Source organism: Pelodiscus sinensis, chromosome 27, assembly GCF_049634645.1.
Source record: "Pelodiscus sinensis isolate JC-2024 chromosome 27, ASM4963464v1, whole genome shotgun sequence".
NCBI classification, from domain to species: domain Eukaryota; kingdom Metazoa; phylum Chordata; order Testudines; family Trionychidae; genus Pelodiscus; species Pelodiscus sinensis.
Window position 1 is genome coordinate 5,557,219 of NC_134737.1, and position 18,386 is coordinate 5,575,604.

At 43.5% G+C, this 18,386-nt stretch overlaps 1 protein-coding gene and 1 long non-coding RNA gene across 3 annotated transcripts in view; one reads left to right on the forward strand and one right to left on the reverse strand.

The window, feature by feature from the left end:
- Window positions 1-3,009: 3,009 nt before the first annotated feature.
- The window catches only part of PIGR (polymeric immunoglobulin receptor), a 39,122-nt gene continuing 23,745 nt past the window's right edge, over window positions 3,010-18,386 (forward strand). For both annotated transcript variants that reach the window (XM_075909935.1, XM_075909936.1), the window contains exon 1: window positions 3,010-3,168. The gene's annotated coding sequence lies outside the window, so the exon portion shown is untranslated. The remainder of the gene's footprint in view (window positions 3,169-18,386) is intronic.
- Window positions 4,766-13,875, reverse strand: LOC142820871 (uncharacterized). The gene is made up of 3 exons (XR_012897818.1): window positions 13,676-13,875; window positions 7,986-8,132; window positions 4,766-5,178 (listed from the first exon to the last, which is right to left on the reverse strand). It is a non-coding gene; the product is annotated as an uncharacterized LOC142820871 (long non-coding RNA).

Consider the following 18,386-nt stretch of genomic DNA (forward strand, 5'->3'; position numbering starts at 1 on the left):
TGGTTTGTTTCTTATGTGTTAACCTTTAAACTACAGGAAAGCTTCGTAGCCTGCAAAACTGAAACTAACATGCCACTGCAGAGCTCCGCCTGTAAAAATCTGGCAATTTAAGTTCATGGCCATAGAATTATGACCCTAGATTTTGGCAAGACTGAAACAAAACAAGATGGCCTGCCCTAGATGTTGTTTAAAAATTAAACAGCACTCCCATTGCATGGTGATCATTCTTCTGCTACATCTGGTCAGCTTTCTGCTTATTACTCTGTGGAAAGGAATGATGGAGCTTTAGGGTTGCATTTCAGCTTCAACGAGCCATTAGCCCTTCCATACAGCAAATTAATGATTGATCCCTCAAAAGGGATACTTTCTTATTTTTGTCTGGACTGTGTTTGGGTTTCCTATAGCACTTTACTTAACAAGGGATCTTTGATTACTCCCTCTCTCTCATGAAGGAGCAGAAGAGATTTCCTCATTAAGGGGACAGCAGAGTTATTGTTCATTTTTCACTTAAGACAACGTAAGAATGTCCATAATGTGTCAGGCCAAAGGTGCATCTAGCCCAGGGTCCTGTCTTCTGACAGTGGCCAATGCCAGGTGCCCCAGAGGGAATGAACAAAACAGGTATATCACCAAGTGATCCCTCCCCTGCTATCCATTCCCAGCTTCTGACAAACAGAGGCTCCCAGCACTATTCCTACCCATCCTGGCTAACAGCCATTGATGGACTGTCCTCTATGAGCTCAATGGAAATAAAAGACAGTCTTTGCCTGCTTCCATGGCATGACCCCATTAGGGCTATGTGGATGGGTAGATCCTTGCACCCCTGCAGAGCTTTGCTTATTTGGAAGGAGCCATCTACATGGGTCAACTTGGAAAAGACTGACAGACATTATTTTCCGAAGAGCTGAAAAACTTGATGCCTAGCAAATTTAGATCTCCTAATTTTCCCAGTGAGGAAATGACATCATACTGGAAATGACCAAACGTGAGCTCCATCAAAGGTGTGTCCCACAAACTGTAGCTAACATGTCTGCATAAACATTACCTGCTGACACAGGCTCACTCCCCCTTCTCTTCTTCCCTGTCTCTCGCTCCGCTATTTCCATCTCAATCTTCTTGTTTTTTTATGCTGCTCTATGACCAGCTCCACTCAATGCTGTACAACATAGTCACACCACAAAGGTGTCATGAAGATCTCAGATGTATGCGCTTCCCCACATAGAGCAGGTAGTTTCTTTGACTGGATAACTAGCAGCACTTCCATTCAGGACTTCGCCTCCCGATCGGCCCATGTTGTGAAGATGTGTGACACAGCAAATATCTAGGACCACCAGGAAGAGAGGGCTGGCTAAGAGAGACTGTATTGTTGATCTGATTCAGCTCCCATAGAGGTCTCCAGGAAACTTTGCACCTACGACTTCAATTGAGCTTTTAAGGAACTGATTTTTAGGTCCGGAAATCTGACTTTTTTCATAGTGTAGGTCACCAGGAGAGAGAGATGGACACGCCTTATCCCATTCATGATGAGGGATCTCCTTCCCATGGTTGATTAACAGTGCTCTGGGAATTCCAGCAGTTATATATCTGTAACTTAAGTACTTTTTACAAAGGCTCCAGAGTTGATGCTGACAACAGGCTAGGAAGCCTCCCTGGGCAAATTGGTTTGCAACTATAGTAAGGAACAGAATTTCCAGACAGAGATTAACACGATTCATTGGGTAAGAGTCAACATGACTTTAAGAAAAATCATACCTCACCAATCAATTAGAATTCTCTGAGGGGAACCATAAACATGCGGGTCAGAGTGATCCAATGGATATAGTGTACTTGGACTTTCAAGGTCTCTCATCGAAGGCTTTTAAGGAACGATAAGCGGGAAAGCCCTCTCATGGATCAATAATGGGTTAAAAGACAGAACACAGAGGATAGTAATAAATGGCCAGTTTTCAGAATAGAGAGAGGTAACTAGCAATGTCCCCCCAGTGACCTTACTGAGTGTAAGAGCCCTGGTTAGTTCTTGGAAAGAGGCTCAGGTTGTGGATATGGAAGGGAGATAGGAGGATAGGTCTGTCAATAGCTGTTAGTGAACATGGTCAGGGTAATAACCCCATGCTTTGAGTATCCCTAGCCTCTGACTGCCAGAATCTGGGAGTGGACAACAGGGGATGGGTCACTCAGAGATCAGGCATTGGTCACTCTCGAAATGCAGGAGACTGGGTTAGATGGACCATTGCTCTGACCCACTCTTATGTTCTTTTACACTTTTGGAAAGTGCTAAGGAGGGCAGATGGAAACAAGTCAATTAATAATGCAACATTATTAATAACTTTTGTGTGAGGACAGAAAATTGTCCTGTCCACAGTGAACGTGGGGACAGAATGGTTAGCAGCTGGAAATGAGGAAGAGGAACCAGACATCATGCAGTCCGCCTGCTCTCTGCAGACCTTCAGCATGTGCTCTCCATGTCCCGCATTTGGGAACTCAGTGACAGATGAAAGGAGAAGACAAACCATTTTCCTGCAGCTGGCCCACAAAAGCCTACACTGTGGAAACCTAGGGGGGAAAGAAGGCAGGATGTTGTTGAGTTAGGGGCACCAGTTAAATCCATGCTTTGGAAGCCCATCCAGCAAACACCTGGCAAGAGAAGAGGCATAGAAATTTCCTTTAAGTCTGGTTCCAATACCCACTGCATGATTCCTTCCCCTGATCCTGAGTGTCAAGAGAGGGCTGGTCACGAACACACACTGTCCCACACTCACAGTAATCATGTAGTCCAATAGTAACTGCAACACCACTATTATGCTATTGCAACCTTTAATCAAAAAAGTAAACAATAATGTGAACAACCAACTGGTCAGCAAAACGAAAATGTGGCTTAGCTGAAAACAGTCCCATGCGATATTCCTACCTACCTGCATTTTTGGATGATATTCCTTTAAGAAGGCTCAACAGGTAGAAGTCCAGGGCTAGCGTTGAGAGGAGTACTTAAACCACTTTCAATTCTTACAGAATTCAGTGTCCTGCTGGCTACAGAGAAGGAGGCAGGACATACTCACACCCACACACAGAAGATCCTCAGAGGACAGGTTCCTGAGATGGAAACAGAATTCAAGTGACCAGACTAACAGAGAAAAGAAGACGACACCCAAATAGTCTGCAGAACCTACTGTGAGTAATGTTTATAATTTGTCTCCCTAAAATATGAAATCCCCAAATGAGCTACATGTTGGGGCTGGAGAAACAAAAGAACTTAAAGCAAGATTTCCAGCCTGAAAACTCAGTGAGTCTTATTCATACGATAGGCAGATACACAGACACACAGTGGATTTGTTTGTTGGTTTTGCAGAAGTCAGCACTGCAGAATTAGCCCCAAGATTTTTATTGTTTCTTATCTGCAGAAAAAAAAATGTACTTTTGCCTTGTTTAAAAAGTACTAGTGTAGTCTACAGCCATTATTGAAAACACTGTAGATCCGTATCGGATTACCATTTTGGATCATTAGTGCAGAAAGTTGTAGTATATTTTTTAAGGGCCAAGATTTTCAAAGCCAGGTAAGGAATTCAGCTACACCACTCCAGCTAACTTCAGTGGGAGTTGTGTTACTAATTCCCTTAGTGGGCACTAAAAAAATCTCAATCATATTAGCACAGTAGACAGAGATGCAAAGTGGTGGAAGCATAATCTATAAATGAGTCATACGTTATTATCCCCAGATCATGGAAATACCCTCTACTAACATATATGTCACATCAGTGAAGGACTTTTTCTACACATTTTTACTCTGCCCAGTAAATAGGCTAACACAATTATTGGTCTGTGTTATCATTTAGACTATGGATACATAACAAACATAAACTTTTATTTAATCCTAACATATGTGCCCTGGTGCAATATCTGCTTTTGTCAAACTTTCTATTGTATAATCATCAGCAGCACAGTAGTATCTTTGGATTAAAACGACTCCCTGCTTGCCATTGTAATGGCATTTAACTGTAATTGGATTCCCTTTGCAAAGAAAGCTGCTTAAATACAACAAGTAGAAAATCTAGAGACACAAACTAAGAATTCCAAATATATGAGATTTGGCAAAATAGTATATTGTAGTATAAAGTTTTAGCTTAAATATGAGGCCAGATCATTTGAGAGCTTTCCTCTTGGTACTGTGAATTTCAGTCTTACGTCTGACATTAGTCACTTCACTTTCCATGCTGAAAATCATCTTCCGTGAGTAATTCCTAAGACATGATCTAATGGTTATACATATTACAATGATTTAAAATATTAGGATGTCTATTTTAGTCTGTAAGTGGTAAGATACTAGGGTTTCTATAGTACTCAGAACCTTAACACAGATAGGCAAATAGTTGATTTTATCCTAAATCTTAGGGCATTTTCTGTATAGCACATCACAGTTTAATGATGATTATTTATTCTCTACTCATTCAATGCCCTAAACGGGACATTGATTCAGAACCCGAAGAATTTCCTCACTTTCATAGGTGCTCAAGTTGGCAGGTATTACTAGCATTTGAAATGATCTATTGCTCACTCACAGCCCCCCAAAATACATTGGACATATTCCATCCCTCTAGACATGTTGCATTTCCTTCTCCAGCCAATAAAAGTTCATCACTCTAAATGCACATGTTAGTGGATCCCACTGGAATATCCAATATTCTGCTACGTTAATTCCTGAATATTGCCAATGCAGCCTATTGGCTGAATTCTCAGAAGTTAAGAATGTTACATTGCATAGAAAGGGGTATGGTCTAGTAATTATAGTCACGAATGGGGAATCAAGCTTCTCTAGTGACCTTCCAATGTGACCAAGACAAAGTTACTATTGCTTTGTACTTGTTTTCCTATCTGTAAAATGTCTGTAATAACAATTACCTTCAGAAGGGTGCAGAAATTCTTCAAGTGTCCATGCGAAACCCATCAAGATCAGTGTTCCCTGTTGGTTATGAGCTTGTGTAGGAAAATTAAGATGCTGCCCAGCTGATAAGCAGAGCACCCATAGCTAGGTGTTGGGGATTTTTTGGGGGTGGCGGCATTGTATTTTTTGTTTCTACTGATTGTGCACATTCACACATGCCTCAGTGCACATAAAATATCATTCCACACATGGATGAAAAAGATTAGCGGGAACACTGGTCGAGATCCTCAGAAGAAAAGGTCCTACCAAACACAGAAGTGCTAGATGTTAGTTAGCAATGTTGGAAAAGGAGACAGAAAGAGATGGCAGCTGCTGCTTTACCCAATTTTCACTGTCCTGTTTCTGCTTCACATCAGCAGCAAGCTGATCCTCCTACCCTCTTCATGTCATTAATCCTCCTGCAGTCCTTTCTTACTTAGTCATTTTACTCATTATCCCTTTTGTGAAAGGACTCTGCAGCAACGCTTCAATTCTGAGAAGATTTTACATAAGTAAACTCTTCTAAGGTGTGACCAAAACCTTCAGCTTTTAGTTCTAAGTAAAAACTCCTATTCTCTGGTAGGGCTGACAAATGTGAATTTTAGCTAGTCAGTTATTTGTTATAAACCCATTAGGAGGGCAAAGGTTTTCCTAATATCAAATTAAACTTGAAGGCTATGTCTACACTGGCATGATTTTCCGGAAATGCTTATAACGGAAAAGTTTTCAGTTAAAAGCATTTTCGGAAAAGCGCGTCTAGATTGGCAGGACACTTTTCCGCAAAAGCACTTTTTGTGGAAAAGCGTCCGTGCCAATCTAGATGCGCTTTTCTGCAAAAAAGCCCCAATCGCCATTTTCGCAATTGGGGCTTTTTTGCGGAAAACAAATCTCTGCTGTCTACACTGGCCCTTTTGCGCAAAAGTTTTTCGGAAAAAGACTTTTCCTGAACGGGAGCAGCATAGTATTTCCGCAAAAGCACTGACAATCTTACATGAGATTGTCAGTGCTTTTGCAGAAATTCGAGCGGCCAGTCTAGACACAGCCAAAGTGAAATCAGAGCCTCTCTTGGAGGCTGATCTGGGTCATGAATATTCCCTTATTGAGCCTCAACCTTGCTTTTACTTTGTTGGTGAGCAGATCAGTTGTGGCCACTGAATTTGGCTACTCAAACGCATGACATTTAATTGTGCCGGTAAAGCTTTGCAGAAACAGGCTCGGGTTTTCATTGTTAATTATCATCCTACCGCTTTCTTCCTTTTGCAGCAAAAGGCCTTAACAAGGCAGCTAAATAAGCAAAATACTTCTGTACAGAAGAGAAGTCTACATCTGACCCATTCTGGTGACTTGGCATAGAGAAAATGATGAGCCTGTGGCATCTTTCAAAAAAGGTTAGGGAGTAGCCCCTGGTTCCCACTCAGCCTCCCTGCGCGTGACTGAGGCTATGATTTTGTCACAGAGGACGTGGAAGTCACGGCATGTGTGATTTTCAGAAACCTTCTCACCTCCAGCCTTCAAGGCTCCGAACTGCCGTGTGCAGTGCAGGCATCCCATAGCTGTTGGCTGCCACTGGGGGACTCGCTGTGGGCGGCGGGATAGCGGGACTCCAGCTCCCCGATGCCTACAGAGTTCCGAGCCCCCGTGGGTGGCCCAGCTGCCCAGCCACCGCCATTCCCCATTTTGTCACTGATATTGTTAGTAAAAATTAGAGTCGTCTCACAGGCTTCCGTGAATTTTTCTTTATCGTTTGTGACTTACTAAAATTATCCATGATGAAATCTTAGCCTTACTCATGATATAACTGATTCTAACCTCTGAGGATGCCCATTGGCTATGGCTCAGCAAACAATGGTCACTACCCGTGTCCATACAAGGCACTGCATTGCTTTGTTTAATTCATTGTTTTTGTGGTGCATGGGTTTAAAAGGCATTGGGGGGAAACATTCTTGCTCTATTGCATCACTGTCACCTGTTATTTAGTTTGAATGATGTTGAAGGCACCTAGAAACTCAAGAACATCTAGAAATAGCATCGCTCAAGACTGTCATAAGTCCACCTTAGATTGACTTTGTCTGGAACAGGTCTTGCTTTGGAAAAATAGAAAGAAAGACCAAGGGGTGCTAATGTTTTGTGATGTGGAAAGAAATCCATTGTACCTCATATTCTTGCAAGGTGCAATAACATGCAATTTCCATTTTCACCTGACGCCAAAGGGAGGGAAGGGAAGCACAGTCTGCTTTTAAAAATGTTCATCGCATTTTGCTGGATTTTGGGAATTTGCCCAATAATATATTATTAAAACTCAAGGAAGTTGCCACGATTATTATTATTAGCTCCTTTTGAGTTGGAAAGGAGTCAGTTTGCAACCATTAATCCCTGTATTCCCAGCTCATGCGACTCAATATTTAGAGCAGATGCAAAAGTCCATTCCAAATAAAAGAATAAAAAGAAACTGCTCTCTCTCCATGGAGGTGATCAATTCTGTTCACATTCCTGGAAAAGGTGACCAGCTTGATGGTGGCAATCTTTTTTAAAAAAGAAAGTGAATTTGGTGAAATTACAAACCGTGCGCAGTATTTTAATGCTTTGATGATCAAGTAATGTTCCCTTGACAATGGCCATTGTTAAGAGCAAGAGTTAATGACTAATGGATTAGACTGGGCAGTGTGCTGACCCTGCACTTTCTGTACTGCTAGCAAATACCAATTCCTTAAGATTCATTCACAGAGCTGCACCAATGGAGTTTGGGAGGGGCGCTTTAGCACCTTCCTCTGTACAGCAAGAACAGGTGTTTACCAATTCTTAGGTAATCCTGGGGCTAGCTCTTGATCTTAGTTGTACTGGTGCCAATCTGGAACGTCTCCAATGGAATTCTAATGGTATAGCTAAGATCATCCCTTGGGAGGGGTTTTTTAAAAGGTTTTTTACTGGAAGAAGAAGAAAAATATAAAAATAGAAAGGACGACCAAGTGGAAGATCCCAGGATGATTCCTATGCCCCCGCCTATAATGTTTTTAAACCAAGAATCTCAAAGCACTTCAAAAATATTAGTGCATTCAGACTCGCCACCCACCTGTAGAGGAGGAAGTCTGTTCTTAGCCAGCCGTTGAAGATTCTTACACCGTCTACATCCCATATGCATTACTGTTCCCATGTTACAGATGAGGGAATCCGAAGGGCACAGACGTATCCACAATTGCACATACAGGCAGTGGCAGAGCTGAGGAAAAACAAACGAACATGGAATCCTGACATCCTATCCCTTTCTCTAACCACAAAACTGACTCTTCTTACATCTCTACTCAGATGTTGTGTGTAGAGCTCCCTCCCACCAGCTCTTCATTCCCATTAAAAGCTGCCCTTCAGTATTCCAGGCAGTGCCCTCACATTTTACTGTTATCCAATTTTCACCACAGGCTACAATTATTCTTTTGTGCCAGGGAAGAGATGGCGCATGTCTGTTTCTCATGACTGCATGGCCCAGAAATCTGCTTCACAGGAAAACTGGGCCTAGAGCAACTGAAGCATTCTTGGGGTTGTGGGGATTCCATGAATGGTACAGTTGGACTGTGGGTAGCAGACCATCTTCCCCTGCTTTAAACACACCTGCAATTCAAAAAAATAAAAATGTTGTTGTTTTTTTCCTGAAAAGCGACATGTTGCACTCAGAGACCTTGTTTCACACAGCAAGTTCCTAGTAAATATTAATATCCCACTGCTACTAAACCACTTCGAATGTAGGGTCTATCAACAGTGCTATTAAATGCACCTATAATTTTAGTGGCTCATATTTTAATGAGGGAATTAGCCTTTTTTTTCTTGCTTTAGCTAATAGACTAGAGGTTTTAAAGCAAACGCAAATCTAGAGGCCGTTCTCACAGACAATCTGCATCCACAGGGGTGGACACCATATAAGAACTTAATTGAATTAATTCTTTATCAGCAACAGTGGTGAACTTCTGAGTTTCATACAAGGCTAGTTTAATATGGGAAGGGAGATTCCTGGGCCTACCCAGGTGTTGGGTTTTTTTGTGCTTTGTCTGTACACATCTTAGCCCAATGGGGCTCAGATGCACTAACACAATATAAGTAATATGTAACCACCGGAACATGGACAATCACTGGGGAAAATAATTTCCAAGTAATGAAGACAAAATGTGCATTTGCATTTAACATTGTATGTTGGCTAAGAGGAATTCCATGACAGATTCTCCCAGGTGAATGATGACTGGAAGGGAGACGTGCCCAGCATGCAGCTATGAATGCACACTGAGACTCCATAGCAGCAAAATCCTTCACAAGAACTACACTTGTATCACCCTCTGCATGGATAAATGTACTTTTCGATGTTAAGAAACTGTCTGGCCTGCAGTCCAAATCCTTGCCCTTAACCAGGAAGAGATTGGAATGTTTCATATGCAAATACCCAATTAGCTTTTGGCCTTGCACAGCAGAATAAACTTCAGTCTAATCCAAGGAAAACAGCGCAGAGAGGTATATTACGGGCCATTATAATCAGGCTCACACCAATGGCCTGGTTTGTTTAACAAAAGTGACTCGTATCCTCCATGTGACAGCAATTATGTATCCTTGATGTCTGGATTGGCAGGCCACAGTGGTGATGTTGGTCATATATTCATGTTTGCCTTTTTTGCATGATTTTCTCTGGAAATCTCAGCATCTATTGGGAATCATCCCAGAGCCTTAAGAAAAGGATAATTGAGGATGACTATTAGAATAAATCTATTGCCTTTTGGAACAGAGATATATGAGAAGCCCTTGCCAAAGGAGATGTGGAGAGGTCATTGCCTGCTGTGGTTAAAAACCAGACCAACCAAAGCAATAGAAAACACACTGTCAGAAACAATCCTGCACAGGCCAGGAGGGTGAGCTGGTTGGATTATATGATCCAAATCTCCTGGTTCTTGATATTGTTCATATTACACTAATGTCCAGACACTTCAAACAGGATCAGAACCTCATTGTATTGGGTGCTGTACATACACACATAGAAAAAGTGCCTGCCTCATTCTGTAGCATGAACCCAAAGCTTTGGTATGGTGGGAAATGCTCACAGTTCTAGGGTGCTGCCAAGGTTGTAATGCAATTAATTAGTTAAAATAAAATCAAAAGCATCCCCTCTACCTTAATCATAGAATCACAGAACTGGAAGGAACCTCTGGAGGTCATCAAGTCCAGACCCCTGTATTCATGGCAGGACTAAGCAGAATCTAAACCATCCCTGACAAGTGTTTGCCTAACCTGTTCTTAAATATCTCCAGTGATGGAGATTCCACAACTTCCCTTGGCAATGTATTCCAGTGTTTAACCACCCTGACAATGAGGAATTTTTTCCCAATGTCCAACCTAAACCTCCCTTGCTGCAGTTTAAGCTCATTGCTTCTTGTCCTATCATGAGAGGTTAAGGAGAACAATTTTTCTCCCTCCTCCTTGTAACACCCTTTTACACACTTGAAACTGCTATCATGTCCCCTCTCAGTCTTCTCCTTTCCAAACTAAACAAACCCAGTTCTTTCAGTCTTCCCTCATAGCTCATGTTTTCTAGACATTTAATAATTTTTGTTGCTCTTCTCTGGACCTTCTCCAGTTTATCCACATCTTTCTTGAAATGCGGTGCCACACAGTACTCCAGCTGAGGCCTAATCAACACAAAGTAGAATGGCACAATTACTTCTTGTGACTTGCTCACAACACTCCTGTTAATGCATCCCAGAACCATGTTTGCTTTTTTTGCAAGAGTGTCACCCTGTTGACTCATATTTAGCTTGTGGTCCACTACGACCCCTAGGTCCCTTTCTGCAGTTTTTCTTCTGAGACAATCACTTCCCATTCTGTGTGTGTGAAATTGATTGCTCCTTCCTAAATGGAATACTTTGCATTTGTCCTTGGACAAAAATTATTAAAGGTCTAGAAAACATGAGCTATGAGGGAAGACTGAAAGAATTGGAAAATATAGGACTATGTAGCACTTTAAAGACTAACAAGATGGTTTATTAGATGATGAGCTTTCATGGGCCAGACCCTCTTCCTCAGATCAAATATTTTGCTTCAGCTACACCAGACTAACACGGCTACATTTCTATTACTATTCTGAAAGAATTGGGTTTGCATTTGGAATACTGCGTACAGATGTGGTCTCATCTCAAAAAAGATATACTGGCATTAGAAAAGGTTCAGAGAAGGGCAACTAAAATGTTTGGGGTTTGGAACGGGTCCCATATGAGGAGAGATTAAAGAGACTGGGACTTTTCAGCTTGGAAAAGAGGAGACTAAGGGGGGATATGAGAGAGGTCTATAAAATTATGAGTGGTGTGGAGAAAGCGAATGAGGAAAAATTATTTACTTGTTCTTATAATGTAAGAACTAGGGGCCACCTAATGAAACTAATGGGCAGCAAGTTTAAAACAAATAAAAGGAAGTGGCATTGGCCACTGTCAGCAGACAGGGTACTGGGCTGTATGGACCTTTGGTCTGACCCAGTTTGGCCATTCTTATGTTCTTATTAAACTTCATCCCATTTACCTCAGACCATTTCTCTAGCTTATCCAGATCATTTTGAATTTTCATTTAATAGCCAGGCACAAGCCATGTCCTTTAATAGAAATGATGTGCCCCATCTTTAGCTGACGTAAATGAGAGTAGCTGACTTACTTCACCGAAGCTGTGCCAATTTAGATCAGCTGAGGGATTTTGCCCTTTGTATTTTGCAAAAGGGGAATTTCTAAACCGGGCCTGCACACACCTGTGCCATGCTAGATAACACACCTTTATCCAAATGTTTTTTCCCATGCCACTTATCTGCTGAAAGGTAGAGTATTAGTGGGAACTGGTACAACCTGTTTTACCCTCCAACAGTTTGCTTTCTGTTTACGTAGACAGAAAAAGAAAGCAGCTGCAAATCAGCTGTGCATCCAGGCAGTGCAGACCAGCAGAAAAGGTGAAAGAATGCAAACAGAGGGAGTGATGCAGAAACCATCAGCTCCAGGGCTACATCACAGCTTCTTCCTGTTGCACCATGCATATATTGGTCCTGTTTCCCTGCACAATGGTAGTTCTGCTGTCTCCCACCACAGTGCGGATATACTGGATCTTTTCATCTCACTCCTCTCTCCCCAGCCTCTTTCACTCCCTCCGTGCAGATTCTCTCGGTGACTTTAATATTTTTATTTTTAAGTGCATTTTCAGCCTGCGGTTTTCATGCTGAGATGGGCAGCCCTGGATACCAATACACTCAGTCTGTATGCATAGCTACAACACAAGCAGCGGCAATCCAAACTTCCCCCCAGTATTCCCTGTAAGCCGAGCGCTTGGGCAGCCGCTCAGGAGAGATTCCAGTGCTGCCCAGCTGATTAGCAGAGCAGCCACAGCTAGGTTTTGTGTTTCTTCTGGTGGTTCACATTCTCACATGGCTTGATGCACATGACAAAATGTATTCTGCACCTGGATGTAAAAAAAAAATCCACACGGGGATGGAAAAGATTAGAGAGAACATTGCTTCCTCCCAATATACAACCCCATAATATTTCTAACACCAGCCGTAGCGTGAGACCATCAACTGGGGACAGCATAGGCTATCCTCCAGGATTCCTTCAATCCTGGACAGGTAGGGCTGATATTGGTGGAGAGAAGCATGCACCCTAACTGAACTGAGCCCCTGACCTGATGATCTATAGGGGAGGGAGTTTCTTCTATCTCATTAACCATTCCTTGGGCTACCTTGGCCTGCTGAACTGTGCTCTTTCTGATCAGAATCACTCTGGAGAAATGGTACGTCTGGACAGGTGGTTTCTATCTTAGAAGGATCTGCGGTTGGTGCGAAAAAAAATATAGGGAGACCCCATTTAATTACACAGCACCACCATCAGCCTGCTGTCACTGAACTCACACAGAACGTGAGCAGAAAGAACAGCAGCCGGCAGAGTGGCTTGAAACCTTTGGATTGCGGCGCAAAGCGGAGTTATTAATTATCATGCATAATGGTTTTCAAATCTCAGTGCAATCAAGGTCATCTTTCATCTGGAAAGGATATAAGCCTTCATGTTTGAGGCACTAAGGAGGGCTTAGGCAGAATCTTCCCCTGTGGGGAGGTGGCCGCTTCACTGCCTAATGCAGGGCTTCTTGCACCTGTCTCTGAAGCAGCTAGTTCTGGACATTGTCGGAGATGGGATATGGGACTGGAGAATCCCTGGATCTGATCCAGTCCTGCAATTCTTATGCTCACATCAGTGGTGTAAATGAAGTCAATGGGAGCTTTACTATTGACTTCAGCTGAGCCAACATTTCACCCTGATATGGACTTACAAAGAAAGGCGATTTTTCTCCTCTTGCACCCCTGAGAAGCCAGGATAAAAATCTTTACGAGATAGACATGCAGATGGACACAAACACACCTCACTAGTCTGAAACTGGTTTCAACACTCGATCGTGACATTCATTAGGGTTAGCCAAGAGTTGGAGTGAGTGCACTTCTCAACAGACGTCAATTTATGTAAATCCTGACCCCGTATCAAGAATCAAAACTTAGAGCACACTCATTGTTCTAAATCAAACCTGCACCAGGGAGATTATGAACCCTTTTCTTCGCTGGTTGAAGTGCAATCCATATTGCACATTACGTTGCTTTTGTCCTCTTTATTCCTTGGACAGCACCCGGCAAACACTAACTGCCTCAAACTCTCTTTCCTTTAAGGGCCTCTTGGCTGCACAAAGCCATAAAGTGGAGTGAATTTCGGTGGTACTCACTTGGATTCTCCTTCACATCAGTGCTGTTCATTTCCCTTCTGCGGGTCGTATGATGTTCAGTCTCATATTGTTCCTGCAAATTCAGGTGGAAAGCATCAGAGGTTTGATAAAATTCTCTTCCAGCCTCTTGAGTGCCTGGATCTTGTAGACTGAGCAGCGCAGGTTGTAGACCTGGAAAATGACACTCTTCCTGGGCACGGTTCATAATACGCAGCAGGAGAAAAGGGGGTTTCCAGTGAGCTAAGTCTTAGGTTCAATCTTCAGTCTTGTCATGGAGGCATCAGACAAAGAGCAATTTACACAACAGCTGATTGTACTCGCTGGGGCTTGTTCTGCATAAATGCCATGTTTACAGCGAAGGAACTGAACTCAGTCTCAGGATTTGACTGCAAGTAACACGGGGAATGAGTTCAGTAGTCATCAGTGTGTTTGTTTACACATATTAATACAGTTGTGCTCACACATACACCAATGCATACAGGTGCACTTGTGTGTCAATGTACGCATGGGTGCTCGCATGATGTTATGCACACGTGTCATTTAACACACATGTGCACAAACCAGAACATGCTCCTACATTCACTCTCTCCTTGAGCAAGGAGACAGCTGTGTTCTCAGGAGTTCACAGACCATAGATGCTATTTCTTTGTTACCTAACAATAACTCCTGCTCCTGTGAGGAGTAAGGGAAGATGACAAGAGTATTTGCTCCCATCAGTTTCCCATTGTGGGGACAATGGAGACACTTGAATCAAGATATGCCGACTCCAACTACATAATAAACATAGCTAGAGTTGTGTATCTTGATTCAACCTTCCCCTTTACTGTAGACCTGGCCTGATTGTTCACAATGAAGCCAGCTTAGCTGCTGACCCCACAGAGGTTTTTCCACCTCTTCCACAACCTCTCTCTAGTCCAAGGAGGAGGAAAGATTGGGGAGGGGGGCAGTCCTGGCTTTTCCCAACTTTTCCTAGGCTGGCAAAGTAGAGACTGAGCTGGTCCTTCCACAACAAGACTGCTTAGGCCACTTCTAATAAAACACAGTAACTGTTATAAAAAGCAGGGCCATTATTCTGTTGATTTGGTATTCTGTAGCTGAGTGGGTCATGTTTATCTTACCAGCATCTTCTGGGGGTGGATAATTAAGGGCATTTTTTCATGCTCCAGGAGTTAATTATTAGCCACAGACAAGTAGCCATTGAGCAACTTGGTCTCACAGCAAGAGGAAGAAAGCACAACAGAACACCTTTCATCTAAAGGAGGAAATAAAACCCTCTCTTTGCTGGGAAATACCCCTTATAAAATAAAACTTGTCACCTGATACCCAGAAAATAAACTAGTCTGGCTATTTGTACAAACTTTTCTTGGCAGCCATCATATTCTCAGTAACTGAACAATCAAACATTGCTCCCTGCAGTAGTCTATGCGTCATTGATCATGCATTGCACACACACACACACACACACACACACACACACACACACACACACACACACACACTTCCCCACTATCCTTCAGTAATAGGCAAGCATGTTTAAAACAGGAACAATCCCAGATCCCCCCAGCTTGTTGCACAAAAGTCCATCCAAACCATCAAAGTTTTGGGACATATGAAGGTTTTAGGAACATAGGAATTATAGACAGACTCTGATTAAGATGAGCACAGTTTGATTAGGAGAATCCTAATGCTCCAATGTTTGGAATTTTGATCTTTGACATCAGGACCAGCCCACAATATTTTGGCCCCTGAGGCGGGGAACTCAAACGATGCCCCCTTGCCTCCTCGCTTGGGCCAAAACTTTGAAAGGTCTCGAGTCTGCCTTCTTCCTGTTCTACTCCTCTCATGGGACTGCTCTGCTACCTACATCTGTACCAGCAGCAAACACAGTTTTCTACGCTCTGGGTCCTAGTGGCCCCCCCCGAGTTTGGCACCTAAGGTGGCCGCCTCAGTTCGCATCATGGTAGGGCCAGCCCTACTTGACACTTGGTTTTATTTTGGGGGCGCTGGTCTGCTTTCCCCTCCATTAGATGCAGTGCTGCATTGGACACAGTATGACAGATGGGGTGTGACAAGTTCTCTACCCAGTTTAAGCCACATTGAGTACCTGCATCTCCCATTGACTTACCACAAGCTGAGGGGGGTCAGGAGGAGAGGAAAAACCTTTCATTTTTTAGACCTGCATCTGTGATTGAAAATGGCAGAAGAACAGTTATCAGAAGACAAGTATAGTTTTGCAGGAACAATGGAAGACGGTTTTAAAGGCCTGGTTCTGGCACCCAATGGGATGCCAAGTGAACAATCTCTTCCAGCTGTGTGAATAATGTTAAAATGCAGAAGGGAGAAAGTGAGGTGTCAAACTCTGTAAAATGGGCTTTGTTCTGAAATGGACCCACATTGAAGAGTCTGGATCCAAACTGTCTGGTTTTCAGACTTTCTTCTTCCCCTCAGTTTAAAGATGCTTGGGTCTAGGTTTGGTTTCAGCTCAGAATAAGGCGAGGAGCCATCAGAAAAAGTTTTTGCTTTGGATCTTCAAAACGTAAAATCTTGAGGGAGAGGGTTAGGTTAGGCCCATTTGTAATGTGGACAAGACTCAGCCCTGGCATATACTACAAATGTATTTCAGGGTAGCCATGTTGGTCAGGATTATGGACAACAGAGCGATGCAGTTGTTCTGACTGAACTGCTGGTGTGGACACTGGTGTGCACAAAATGGCTTCCTCCGGTTGATCTAGATCAGGGGTGGGGAACCTTTTTTGGGTCGGAGGCCACTGACCCACAGAAGAACCAGCCAGGGGCTGCACACAAACAAGAAGCAAAAGAAAAAAGGAAAAAAAAAAACACACCTCACTGACTTGGCCCCTGACTGAGAAGAAGGACACTCCCCACGTTTCCCTTGCACACCACAGCCTACTGGGGCCTGGGCTAGTAGAGTTTTGTATGCTCCAGCCCTGTGGTGACGTGGAGGAGGCCTGGCGAGCCAGTGCGGGCTCCCCAAAGCTGTGGGGGAACCTTGAACCAAAGCTGTAGGGCTCAGCTCCAGACAAGCCGGGGGCTGCACCTGGCCCCCAGGCCTTAGGTTCTCCACCCGAGTAGATACTGCCTCTCAGGGAGGTGGAATATTTGTCCGGAAAGGAGAAGCTCTCCCTTTAGGTTAGGTGGCACCTTCACTAAGTGCTACAGCAGCGCAGGTGCAGCGCTGTATACATAGACAAGCCCTAAGGCTTTGTCTTCATTTCCAGGCTGAAAAACATTGCCATGTGCTTTTACGTGGCAATGTGGTCAGGGCACCAGTGCTGGGGGAGAGGCTTTCCCAGCACTCTAGGTAAAGCACCTCCACAAAAAGTACAGGGCCCAGCACTGGGAGCCTGTTTACACTGGCACTTCACAGCACTGTAACTTGCTGCACTCGGGGAGAGGCGGGTCACAGCCTTGAGCGAGAAAGATACTTGTTAGGCTGCTTCCTACCCCAGTATCCACCATTACTGGTTCGCTGGCCTCTCTATTGCTTCCTCCCAAGGAGTCACCATGGGCTACTTGCCACTACGCCCCCAGACACACCTCCCTGCTCTCTCGCAGGGACTGCAGACACATCCTTGCAGCATCTGGTCTGCTCTTAGCTTCCTGCCTTTATAGAAGCCCCTTCTGTTCCACTCTCCAGCAAAGATTGTACCATCAATTATTTTTGACTCTTATCAAATTGTGGAACACTATGGTCTTTGCCTGGTAAACTTCCTCTAATCAGAGCTTTCCCATCAGCTTTCTAAGGAATAGGTTCATTGGTCCATCTGGCCACTGTTAACCTCTTCTGGGCTTGTGCCATGGGGGACACCCTATAACACAGGTAAACAAAGCTATCAAGCAGGCCTGGACATAGCAGCATATCTGAGCTCACACCCAGCAGGAGAGAGAAGTTTGGTCTGGGATTTTATTTTCCAGAGACTCCACTGCCAAGGTTCATTGGTCTATAAAGACGGTGGGGGGGGGGGGGGGGGGGAGCAGGGACTGGACCTCAATTCTTTGGCCTGAGCAGCTGTTTAGCATAACAATAGCTACACGTATAATAGATTTGAGGTGATCTTCCTAAGAAAAGAACTAAGAGGGGCTGAAAGGACGAGGAAGGTAATTCCGCAGTGCAGGCTACCATCCTGAATGTAAGACTATGCCTTACAAATATGATAGAAATGTAGCCGTGTTAGTCTGGGGTAGTTGAAGCAAAATGCAGGACAATGTAGCACTTTAAAGACTAACAAGATGGTTTATTAGATGATGAGCTTTCGTGGGCCAGACCCACTTTTTTGATCTGAGGAAGTGGGTCTGGCCCACGAAAGCTCATCATCTAATAAACCATCTTGTTAGTCTTTAAAGTGCTACATTGTCCTGCATTTTGCTCCTTACAAATATGGAACTCTTGTAGGAAAGTGTTGGCTTTTACAGCCTGTTGGAGGTTACAAAATCCAGGCATCTCACTCATTCCGGGGACATGGACGGTACAGAGGATGGCAAAGGCCACCAGAGGAATCCATTCTCCAGACAAAGATGGTACTGAAAGTCAAAAATAATTCACATCAAAATGTGGAATGATTTCCTCCAGAATGAAGTATCCAATGAAAACCTTCAGGTGAGCAGAGATCTACAGTATGTTTTTTCTCATAGAATTCATTTCATTCTTACTGCAGAGCATAGGCTAACCCTGCCCAAACGGGATTAGTTT